The sequence below is a fragment of the Cyanistes caeruleus genome, chromosome 1, assembly GCF_971803275.1.
Source record: "Cyanistes caeruleus chromosome 1, bCyaCae1.hap1.1, whole genome shotgun sequence".
Classification (NCBI taxonomy): Eukaryota; Metazoa; Chordata; class Aves; order Passeriformes; family Paridae; genus Cyanistes; species Cyanistes caeruleus.
Genome location: NC_141701.1, coordinates 1836742 through 1848832, shown reverse-complemented (window position 1 = coordinate 1848832; position 12091 = coordinate 1836742). Strand labels below are relative to the sequence as shown.

Sequence of the window (12091 nt, the reverse complement as noted above, 5' to 3'; positions counted from 1 at the left end):
CCTCCTCTCCATCTGGCGCTTTTGGGAGTGCCCCCCCCCTCCTTTGAGGTGCCCTTGGGGGGGTCTTTACCTTCCCATCACCACTTTGGGGGGTCTCAGCCCCTTTTTGGGAAGGGGGAGGGGTTCCCTCCTCCTCTGGCTCCGTTTTGGGGGCACCACCTTGATTTTGGGGGTGCTGGGGGGGGGGCATTCCCACCTGCGCTGCATCCAGGTGTTGGTTTGGCTGGAGAATTCCAAACCCCCCTCCCAGATTTTGGTGCATGGAGTGGAGGGGGGGGTGGGGGGCTGGATGCGCCCACCTGGTTCCCTGTGGCTGCAGGAAGGGGATGGAAAAAGAGGGATGGATCTCAACCCCACCTTGGATTTCAGGGAGAGCTGGGGAAGGAGGGGGGAATTGGATCGCATCCTGCTCCCAGTGGAGGGGCTGGATCCCACCCCGCTCCCTTTGGAAGGGGTTATGGAGGGGCTGGATCCCACCTGGATGCCCCTGGAGCGGCTGGATCCCACCCTGCTCCTCACAGGGGGTTTTATGGAGCGGCTGGATCTCATCCTGCTCCCCATGGTTTGGGCTGGATCCCTGTTCCCTGGTTTATGGAGGAGCTGGATCCCACCCTGCCCCTCCTGAGGAGGGTTTGGAAAGGCTGGATCCCACCCTGCTCCCTCTGGAGGGGTTAAATCCCACCCTACTTCCCTTTTTGGAGGGGTTTGGAAGGGCTGCATCCCTCCCTGCTCCCTTGGAGGGGCTGGATCCCACCCTGCTCCTCACAGGGGATTTTATGGAGGTGCTGGATCCCATCCTGCTCCTCATGGAGGGGTCGAATCCCGCCCAGCTCCCCATGGAGGGGGTTTGGAAGGGCTGGATCCCATCCCGCTTCCCTATGGAGAGGCTGGATCCCACCCTGCTCCTTGGGAAGGTGCTGGATCCCACCCTGCTCTCCTTGAGGGGTATCATGGAGGGGCTGGATCCCACCCTGCTCCCTCCGGAGGGGTTAAATCCCACCCTGCTTCCCTTCTTGGGGGGGTTTGGAAGGGCTGGATCCCATCCCGCTCCCCATGGAAGGGGTTTGGAAAGGCTGGATCCCATCCCGCCCCCCACGGAAAGGCTTTGGGAGGGCTGGATCCCACCCTCCGCAGGATGATGGGGAGGGGGCTGAATCCCACCCTCCTCCCCGGGAAGAGGTGATGGAAGGGCTGGATCCAACCCCATCCCGCTCCCCGCGGGATGCTCCGCTCGGGGTCGGGAGGCGGCGGATTCCCGGGATGGATCCCATGGGATGCAGGAGGTGTTTTCATGGAGGTGTAAGGTGTGGCAGGGCGAGGGGGGGCAGCTCCCGGCGGGGCCCGGGGAGGCGTGGGAGTGGGTGTGGATGCGGGGATGCGCCGGGAAAGGGGAGCGGGCAGGGATGGAGCCGGGTGGGATGGAGAGGAGAGGAGGTGGGGGGGGGCTGCAGCGGGATGCGCAGCGCCGGAATTTGGGGCGGGGATGTGGAGGACCAAATCCGCTGGTTTTGGGAAGGTGGAGAAGCAGAGTTGTTCGGGATTTATTTATTTCACGCGGACGACGGAGCCGCCGGTTCGGGATTTTTTTTCCCCCCTCCCCTCCTCTTCCCTGCGCCGTTTCCCCCATTCCTTGCGTTCCCCTCCAGCTGTGAAAACTGCAGGATGGGAGAGAGGAGTTATTTATTTATTTCCTCGTTTATTTCTTCCCTTATTTATTTCTTCCCTTATTTATCTTTTCCCTTATTTGTTATTTCCCCCCCCCCCCCCCGTAATTTATTTTATTTCATTGTTTATTGAGCAATTTATGGAGTTATTTCTTTATCCTCTTATTTCTTCCCACTTTTAATCAACCCCTTGAGTGACCTCTACGGAGAAATCCGCAGCTGCTCCGCGGCTCCGGAGCCTCACCTGGCACACGCAGCTGGGTGGGATTAAGGAAGGGGGAAAAAAAAAAAAAAAAACCCACCACGTTTTCCATGGAAAATCGATGGATTTGGGATGTTTGGAGGGAGCTGTTGGGGCCCTAAGAGCAGCAGGTGGCTCGGACAGGGCTGGAATTGGGATGTGGTGCTTCCCTCGGTGCCTCCATCCAGGAATCGGGGTTGCTTGGGCTCCTTCCCCCATGGAATGTCTTTTCCCGGATGGATGTTCGTTGATCCCAAAAATCAGAGGGATTGCAAAATGTGGGGTGCCGGGTTTGGTGCTGCCGGAGCGGAAAAACAATGGTTTTGCGGCGGGATTTGGTTGTGGATACGGATTAGTCCAGGAATGTGGGATCTCGGATTATTTGCAGGATTTTGTGTTGGATTTTGGAGTTCTCCGAGTGTTGTTCCATATGGATTTTGGGGGGATTGAGGGTTTTACTCCTTCCCCATCCCTTGGGATGGGTGGATGAGGGAGAGCTCGAGGCATCCAGCAGCCTTCCCCTTCCTCATGGTTTTCATGGAATATCCAGAATTACAGAATCCTGGAATGGTTTGGATTGGAAGAGGCCTTAAATCCCACCCAATCCCACGGGAAGGGATGCTTTCCACGATCCCAGGTTTCTCCAACCCCATCCAACCTGGCTGGAGTTGGAGTGTGGGATCTTGGAGGTCGCTGACCAGGAGCAATTCTAGGCCTAAAAAGCCTAAATCTGAATGAATTTAACTCCAAAAATCGGAATTTTGTGTCACTGGTGGTGTCACAACCCATCCCACCAGAACCAGGGATGGATTTTCAGGATAATCCCAACATTAATCCTGTCGGGAAAGAGCATTTCAGTCCTTCCTTTGGGAAGAAAGGCTGCTGTGGAGGCCCTCATTTTCCAGTCTTTGCTTTTCCCACCCAAATCTGCAATTCCTGGATTTTTCCTGCTGCAAATCCAGACCATCCAAGGTCTGGGCTGTCTGTGAGCCAGATGTCCTCGAGCTGCTCTTTTCCAGAGGGGCTGGAGATGGGTTCAAAGGGATTTTTGGCAATGTCCCGCTGTGCCGTGGGATTTGCTGCTTGGAGTGGTGGGAGCAAAGAGGGGTCAGGGATTTATGGAATTGTTTAGGCTGGAAAAAGACCCTTAAAGTCATGGAGTTCAAGCCTAAAAGGTTGGAAGGAAGGGGAGGCTCCTCAAGGTTTTCCAAATCCTGACTGAGGTTGTGTTTCATGATGGATTTTCCTGGTATCCATGAAAATTGGTCTGCTCCATTTTATCCCGATTTTTTGGGATTTTATTCATTGGTGCCACTGTTTTTTTTTGGGAGAAGGAGACACTTTTTACCCCGGATGCAATCCCAAGTGTTTTTTATGGATTGTCCAATCTTTGTGGGGTTTCCAGGTTTTTATATCACTGGATCATCCCAAATGATCTAAAATCATTTTAAAAAAGGTTTCTCACGGAATTCCAGGCTCCTGAAAAATACGGGAATGTTGTGTGTGCGTGGTTGGTTGGACATCACACTTCCTGGGAACGTGTGGAATCCATTCCATGAAAATCTTGCCCTGTGGGCCACCAGATCCCTTCTTTAACGGGAACTTGGAGAATCCCTGGTGCATCCCATAGGTCCTCCCTATGGATAATCCTGATGTTCTCAAGTAGAGCTCCAGGGAAGGAATTCCCTCAACTTTGTGCTCCTTTAAAGCTTTTTTTTTTGGTTTTTTTCTCCCCTCCATTTTCCAGAAAATTTGGATGAATCCATAGTTCTTTACCTGGATTTGATGGTGACCTACTTAGGCCTTGATCCCGAAGCTGCAGGCTTTCGGGAATTCCTCAAACCATTCCCAGGAAACCAAAGCTTTGAGGTGCCGTCGTTCCTTTCCTGAGAAATGATGGATTTTGGAGTCCCACCTCTGGGAATTTGGGAACAGACACCACAAAAACCCAACCAAATAATGACCCAAAAACCTTAAAAATAAAAAAAACCCCCAACAAATCCCAAATCCAAACCACAGAATACAGCTGGGAATTGGGGCAGATTCCAGAGTCAAATTGATGTCAAATCCCATAAAACCACACGTTTCCTGGTGGTGGAATAGAGCCGTGGAGGGGCCTGGATTTAGGGGAGGGATCCCAAATCGTCGGATCTGGGATTTTTGGGGCCGTGCTGTGGCTGCTGCTGCTGTTTTATGGAGTTTTTACTCAGAAATGTTTGCTCCAGATGATAAATAACAGTGGGAATTTCGTTTTGACGATTAAGATTTGGTTAAGATGACTCCAGGTTGTTCCAGTGACCTCTTCCTTAAAAAAAAAAATAAAATAAAATAAAATCCTTTAAATTATCATTCCTTGCTCTTCCTCCATCCTCTCCCTCCTGCATTTTTGCTCCAGTGATTATTTCCTTACATGCTCTAAATAACGCATTGAACCCCGACCTTTCCTCTTCCTCCTCTGGCTCTTCCCAAAAATAAACATTCCGGCTGGAGTTTGTTTTTTTTTCCCCCCCACTTTCCACTCATCCAGGCTGGCTATTTTTAATTCCAGCCGCCAAGAAGTGTTTGAGGGATAAATGTGCTCCAGGTGCTGAGGGGAAGAAGTGGAGCGCTCCAGACTTCCCAGTGCCCTTGGGAATTCATTGTTATCCCTGAAATTGCTCCCAGGGATCCCCAAATCCCAGGATTTTTTTTTTTTTGTTTGTTTTCCAGCTCCTGAAAGGATCACGTTGTGCTGTTCCAATGGGAGGTGCCTCCTGTCTCAAATTCTTCATCCCTTGCTCTTTCCTTGACCTTCACAAATCCAGGGATTTGTTTTATTTCCTTCCTCCTGCTCCTGCCCTTTAAACATTCCCACATCCAGCTCCGCCATCCTGACTTTTAGGGAATAAACCCACCAATCCCAGTTATTTTTAGGGAGCTAAAAGCATCACTCTGACTTCCAGGAGGCTGGATATCCCCATCTCCACATTCCCAAGAGGAAAATAAATTTTATTTCCAGGGATTTTTTTCCTAAGTCTTTCCCAAAAATAAATGGGAAGAGGCAGTGGTGTCATTCCAAGGCCAGGAACTGCCCTTGGCACAGGGAAAGACATGGAAATTTCTGATTGTTGAGGAAGGTCTCGTAAAACTTGGAGCAAATGAGGCCTGAAATGGAGTCTCAGCGGGAGAAGGTTTTGTTTGTTGGGTTTTCCTGGGAAGTTTTGTTCCTGGCTGGAATGGGGCTCGGTAGTTCGGGGTTTTGGGTTGGAGCAGGGCTTGTGGAATGGTTTGGGTGGGAAGGGCAGTGTCCCATGGGCAGGGACACATTCCAAGATTCCAGAGGGCTCTAAGCCCTGTCCAACCTGGCCTTGGACACTTCCAGGGATGAGGCAGATACAGCTTCTCTGGGAATTCCATCCCAGCCCCTCACCACCCTCCCAGAGCAGAATTCCTTCCCAAAATCCCGTCTATCCCTTCCCACTGGCAGCAGGAAGCCATTCCCTGTGTCCTGTTCCTCCATCCCTTATCCCAAGTCCCTCCCCAGCTCTCCTGGAGCCCCTTCAGGCGCTGGAAACATCTCCGAAGTTTCCTTCCCTTCTCCAGGTGAACACTCCCAACTCTCTTCCCATTTTCCTGGGAATTCATCTCTTGGCCTTCACCCACGCCATCCCTTTATCCTTCACCACCAAAAAACCTGGATGAAAAATCCCTGGAATGAAGCACAGATCCTTCCTTATGGCGCTTTCCCTACGGAAAACCCACGCGCCCCAATCCGTTTGCTCCGGGGCCGAATTCCAGCGGATTTTGGGCCCTCTCTTCCCGAGGTGCTGGAATTTCCCTGTCTGCCTCGTTGTGTTTTTATTGCTCTTCCCCTCTCTGCTCCGTGGCTTCCATGCGGGAATGGGAATGGGAATGACTTCCAGCGGATCCGCGTGTTCGGGAAAGCCGTTGGAAAACGTTGCTTTGGGAAGCGCTGCCGCGGAATTGTGTGGTTTTTTTTAACTGATCTTCCTCGTGCGCTTCACACCCGGCTGGGAGAGGGCATGGAAAAGCATGGAAAAGTGCAATTATGGGATGGAAATGGGGCGGTTTCCTGCCTGGAAGAGGAGGATGGACAATGAGGTGCCTTGGGATAACGTGGGAATTTCGCTTGCTTTGGAATTTCAACCTGCTGTCGGTCGGGGGTTTTGGGACTGCTCAGATGGTGGAATCATGGAATGGTTTGGATGAGGATGTAAAGATCACCCAATTCCAGCCCCTTGGCATGGGCAGGGATAATTTCCACTATCCCAGGTTGCTCCAACCTGGCCTTGGACACTTCCAGGGATCCAGGGGCAGCCACAGCTTCTCTGGGGATTCCATTCCAGGGCCTCACCAGGCTCCCAGAGAGGAATTTCTTCCCAATATCCCACCTAACCCTGCCCTCCTGCTTCTATTCCCCTGTCATTCCGTGCCTTTTTCCAAAACCCTTTCCCAGTTTTTTTGGGGATCTCATTGGACTCTAAATCCTTTCAAAGGCTCCAAATGAAGCTGTTCCAGGATTCTGAGTTCCAGGTGGGCTCGGCAGGGGAAATGCTGCTCCTTGAAGAGCCTGTTTTCCTTCTTTTCCCTATTCCAGGGTTATTTTTGATCCTTTTGGTGTTCATATTTAAATTCTTCACGTTTGGGGATGCAACCCAAGCTTCCCTGAGCATGGACACAAGGATTTGGTGGATCTATGGATGCATCCTTAATTTTATTGGGAATTAAGCTGCCTCTTAGGGGTTTTCTGGATCCATTTTTTTTGGACCTGGACTCAGATTTCTGGATGCTTCCTAAGGTTCTTTGCTTCCTTTAATCCAAAGGGTGCATCCATGGATCCACGTCCTGTCAAAGACAGGGAAAGCAGGAATCCCATGGAGCCCTTTCCTGGCTGGACTGCTTGGAAATAAAAAAGAATAATAGAACAAAAATCCTGGGCAAGATTCAAAGTAGTTGGGAATATTTGGGAATAATTAGGAAAAGGGGGAAAAAAAAATAGGAAAAGAGGAAAAATTCCTTTTGGAAGACAAGGAATTGAGGGATTCATGCTCACAGATCTCTGACCACTGCAGCAGGCTCGGAGTGAGGTGGGAGGGGATTTTCTTCCACTTCCCAGAAAAAATAGTGGGATTTGGGTCAGAGGTTTTTGGCTGAGGGTGCTCGACTCGAGATCATTCATGGAGCAGGAATTCTTCTTAATCATGGAGTCAAGGAATGGGTTGGAAATGGTTGGATTAAAAATCATCTCATTCCAGCTCCTGCCATGGGCAGGGACACCTTCCCCTATCCCAGGTTGCTCCAAACCCTGTCCAGCCTGGCCTTGGACACTTCCAGGGATGGGGCAGCCATGGAATTCTCTGGGAATTCCATTCCAGCCCCTCACCACCCTTGCTGTAATAAATTCATTCCTTAAATCCCGTCAAAATGGATCAGGAATCCTGCTGGGTTGGAGGTCTTGGATTGCTCGTTCCTGTGGGGACGGTGCCAGGACGGGAGCGGCTTCCCTCGGGATTGGTGTGTCCCTAATTAAGTGTGTCTGGATTAAACGGAGCAGTCGGGCAACAAAAACATGCAAAAACCTCTTTATTTTCCATTAATTCCACATTAAATTGATTTTCACTGCGACCTCTGCCTCTCCCAAGGAGCAGAGACCGTTCCCTTCCGTATTCCCACCTTCTGTGCCGTTTCTGGGAGACGCCATCAGATCTGTCAGAGCTGCCAGGAAGGAGAAAATTCCAAGTGAATCCATCATTTTAGAAGCCTTTTTCTTGTCCCCCTTCTTCTCCTGCCTCTCCAGCATCTCCTGAATGTCACCTTGAGGAATCCATATTGGAGCCTGGCCTTTCCATGCCGGGGTTTTTCTGTTTGGAAGTGGGTGCTGCTCCCCAAAAAAAAAAAATCCCACAGTGATCCAGAGAACACATTTTCTCCCTGGGAATTTTCTGTTTTAACAGTAAGTTCCTGCAATTTTTTTTTTAATTGAGGAAAATCCTGTGCCCAGAACTCTCCAAACCCCAATAAGTGAGTCTGGACTAATTCCTGTTCTGTCACACTCCAGCTCACCTGAACAATTCCCTCTTTTTTCCTTGGCTGGGAGAGGCACAGAAAGGGATTTTTATCAGGATGTAAGTGGGAATAAGATCAAAGAATGGGTTGGGTTGGAAAGGGACCTTAAAAATAATTCCCAACCCCCTTCCATGGGCAGGGACGCCTTCCACTATCCCAGGTTGCTCCAAGCCTCATCCAAGCTGGCCTTGGGCACTTCCAGGGATGGAGCAGCCACAGCTTTTCTGGGAATTCCATTCCAACCCCTCACCACTCTCACTGCAATGCTCAGAGAACAGAACGAGGTTGGGAAGGTTTTTTTGTGGGAAAACCCATGGGAATAACACAGGGAGGAAAACCGGTCTTAATTTATCATCTCCAGATTCCCCCAAAGTGTTTTTTGGGAAGCTCCAAAGAGGAAATTCACGCAAACCCTTGGGAAAAGCCAGGCTGGGTGTGCAGGAGGAGCAGGTTTGGCAGCAGATCCCGATGCTTTTCCACGTAGGAAAATCCCAATCCAGACTTTTAAGCCACAGGTCGGATTTGCTTCATTCCATGTGTTCTTCCTCGGGCATTGCCTCAGCCTTATCAGCTCATTAAGTGCCTTATCAGCTCATTAAGTGCCTTATCAGCCCACGGAGGGGGGTCTGTGGCCTTTGGAATTCTGAGGTGCCCATCCCTCGGGCAGTAGGGATCATGGAAAAATCGGGATACTCCTGGCACGTGCAAATATCTTCCCTTAAGGATTTTAACTATGGAAAAAGGGGCTTTTTTGGGGGGATAATTTTGTGGGAATGCCAATAAATCCCTGGATCGGGGAAGTGGCATTCCCGCAGCGCTGAGGGGCCTCAAATCCCAAAAGGGTTCTGGGCCCTTCATGACAAGAAGGACATTGAGGGGCTGGAATGTGTCCAGGGATGGGAATGGATTTGGGAAAAGGTCTGGAACACCAGGAGCAGCTGGGGGAGGGTCTCATCCTGGAGAAAAGGAAGATTTTTACGGATAAATAAGCTGAGCTTAAGACTTCTCCTTCCTTGTGTAAAATCCCACTGCAAAGCCAGGAATTCCAATTCCATTCTTTTTTCCCTTTCCCTCCAATGGAACCTGGGAAAACCCCTAAATTTGGAAAGCTGAGAGCCTGGGGCAGGGTTTTGGATATTTTAGTGCCGTGAACGGTTTTCCTGCAGTTGGATTTTGTTCCGGAGAACCTGGTAAAGGGAATTTCAGAGGGTACAAACCTGCCCGTGGAAGCAATTAAAGGTTTTCGGTGACTCATGGATCTCCCTCCACCCACGTTCCCTGATCCAAGCGTCTCGTTGCTCTTTTCCTGATTCATGTCAGATTTTCCTGGGTGGCAGAAATCATTTCGCCCTCGGGAATGCTCTGAGGAGATCTTGGAGCTTCTTCCAGTGCCTAAAGGGGCTCCAGGAGAGGTGGAGAGGGACCTGGGACAAGGAATGGAGAGACAGGACACAGGGAATGGCTTCCCACTGCTTGGATGGGATGTTGGGAAGGAATTCTTCACCTTGAGAGGCTGGAATGGAATTCCAGGAGAAGCTGTTGCAGTCCCATTCCTGGAAGTGTCCAAGGCCAGGTTTTGGGCTTGGAGCAACCTGGGATAGTGGAAGGTGGTTGGAACTGGATGGGCTTTGGTCCAATCCCTTCCAACCCAACCCATTCCATGATTTTGTGAACTTACATGGAAGAACTCAAAGCTCCATGGAATTTTCACTCTAGCAGGATTTAGAGCAGGAATGGAAAGGCACAAATGTCCAAGAGGTCTACAGAAACCTGGAAAACTGTCAAAAAACAGGGATTGGGAAGGAAAAGATAGGAGGGTATCGAGGAATAAATTACTTGGAACCTTTGTAGGTAAAAAGTAGAATTGTGGAATTGCTTAGGCTGGAAAGGAGCTTTAAGGATGAGCCCCAGCACTTCCAAGGCCACCACTGACCATGTCCCCAAGTGCCTCATCCACAGGGATTTTGGATCGTTCCTGGACAGCCCATTCCAGGAGGAATTCCCCCCAAAATCATCCCACCTAAACCTCTCCTGATGCCACTTGAGGCCACTTGCTCTTGTCCTCATTCCCTTGGGAGAAAATCCCGACCCTCATCCAGCTCCAACCTTGGAGCAGAAACGTGAGGGTGGAAAAGAACCCAATAACTGGAATTAATCCAAAGGGACAGAAACTCGGGAGAAGAAAACTGGATGTGAAGGAGGCCGAGGATGCTCCGGGCTACGCGTGGAAGTTGCGTGCACGGAGAGGGACGTGGAGGCTCTTTGATTGTGATCAGGAATGAAGTGCAGGCTCAGGAAAAAACAGGGAAGTTTGGAATGCTTGCGAGGAAAACACGAGCGGTGCTTCAGTTCCCAAGTGACAGCAGAGTTCCTAGATCCCTGTTTGTGAAGAATGGAAAAATATTCCAGCAAAACTTAAATCCCGGGGAATAAAGGGAGATTTGGTGTCGCCTCTGTGGGTTTCTTAGGAGTTGTTGTTCCTGGAAAGTCGTGGAATTAGGGAAGGCTTCGAGGGCAGGAATAAATGAATTTATGGATTTGCCTGAAATTGTGGGAATTAGAGTGGACCAGACAGGCTTTCTAAGGAAGAGTCTCGTTTGGAGCTTCTGGAATAGTGGGTAATATTTTCTATAGTGAGATAAATGCATAAAAATCCCTTTTTTAATCAGGAAGATTTACAGCAGGAATTGCTGGAGCAGGAACAGGAGAAACCTTGGAGCAAGGGTCAAATCACCAAAAAAAAAAAAACCAACATTCCATGATTTGAGGACTTTGTACCTCGTGCTTTGGCTCCTTTACAGAACTGAGAATTCCAAGGGAAAGCTCGGGATTGGGAGAGGTTCTGTCGTTCATCCCGAACATTTGAGGGATGAGGGAACAGGCAGGATGTGATCTCACAGAGATGGTCTGAGGATGCCCCAGGACAGATTTATTTTTTTGGGATCCTTCTCCGTGAATGAACCTTTGTGTTTTCAACAAAATTTCCCTGGAAATGCTTTTTATCCCATCTTTTCCCTGCGAGATACCGAAGGACTGGCAGCCGGAGCGATGGAAGTGGGAGGGCAGGAGAATGGGGAAAAAAACCCCAAAAGGACAAAAAGTGTGGCTGTAGAGGAGCTCCATACTTGGAGAAATTCCAAGTAGAACTTGGGCACAAGGAAAAGGGAAGATGCTGATGGGACGTTGGAGCTGGCTGGGGGTTGGGATCTGCTCCCAGGGAATGAGGGACAGGACAAGAGGAAACTCAAGCCATGCCAGGGGAGGTTTAGGCTGGATTTGGGGAAAATTCCTCCTGAAAAGGCACAGAGAGAGACTTGGGAGTATTTTTGGCTGGGAACGATAATGAGGCCTTAACGCAGAATCCATTTGGGGCAGGATCCGTTTGATGCAGGAGATCAGAAGTAGTCCAGTTAAAAATCCAAGGATGCAGAAATAGGAATGACAAAGGATGTGGGGTCTCTCCTTGTCTTCTTGTAAATCAGAGGGAAAAGCTCCAGTTGAGCTTTAATCCACCCTTTAATCCACCAAAACATATTTCCAAGGAATGCCTTTTTTTCCCTATTCCTCGACTTAAATGGAAACTCTCCCAACCTGCTCTGTGTATTCCACTCATTCCTTTCCCAGTTTTAGGTTGGATTCCCCTTGACAAATTTCCCTTTATCCCTTAAAAAAGGCCTTAAACTGCTCCAAAGGGTGAAAATATTCAGAGCAGATTTGGGGTTTTTTTCCCACATCTGACTCAGGAATTCTTCCGTCAGCTGGAGGAGGAGGAAGAATAATTGAAAATATTCAACCCTTCACGAGCAACGCTCCAAGAACATTTCTAATGCAGCCGGAATAAGATTTGGGTTTTGGATCTCTCTCTCGGTATTGATTTGTTGCTTCAATTTGTTCGCTGCGCAAGGAGGGAGGAAAATGTTTTATAAAAAGATTTCTGAGCACGCCCAGCAATGGCTGGACCATCACAGAGTTGCTTTGGCTGTTCATGGTTAATTTGATTTCTATTTAAAGCCAGCAGGAATTTATTTTGTCGCGTTTTTCAAAGGAGAAAAAGGGAGGAGTGGGTGGATCCCATCGGGACCCTGATGTAGGAGATGTCTCCTCCTTCCCCATCTCAAAT

At 49.6% G+C, this 12091-nt stretch overlaps 1 protein-coding gene across 2 annotated transcripts in view; it reads left to right on the top strand.

Annotated features, from left to right (window-relative positions):
* The window catches only part of ARHGAP39 (Rho GTPase activating protein 39), a 104804-nt gene that overhangs the window by 271 nt on the left and 92442 nt on the right, over nucleotides 1–12091 (top strand). The gene's annotated exons all lie outside the window — the stretch shown is intronic.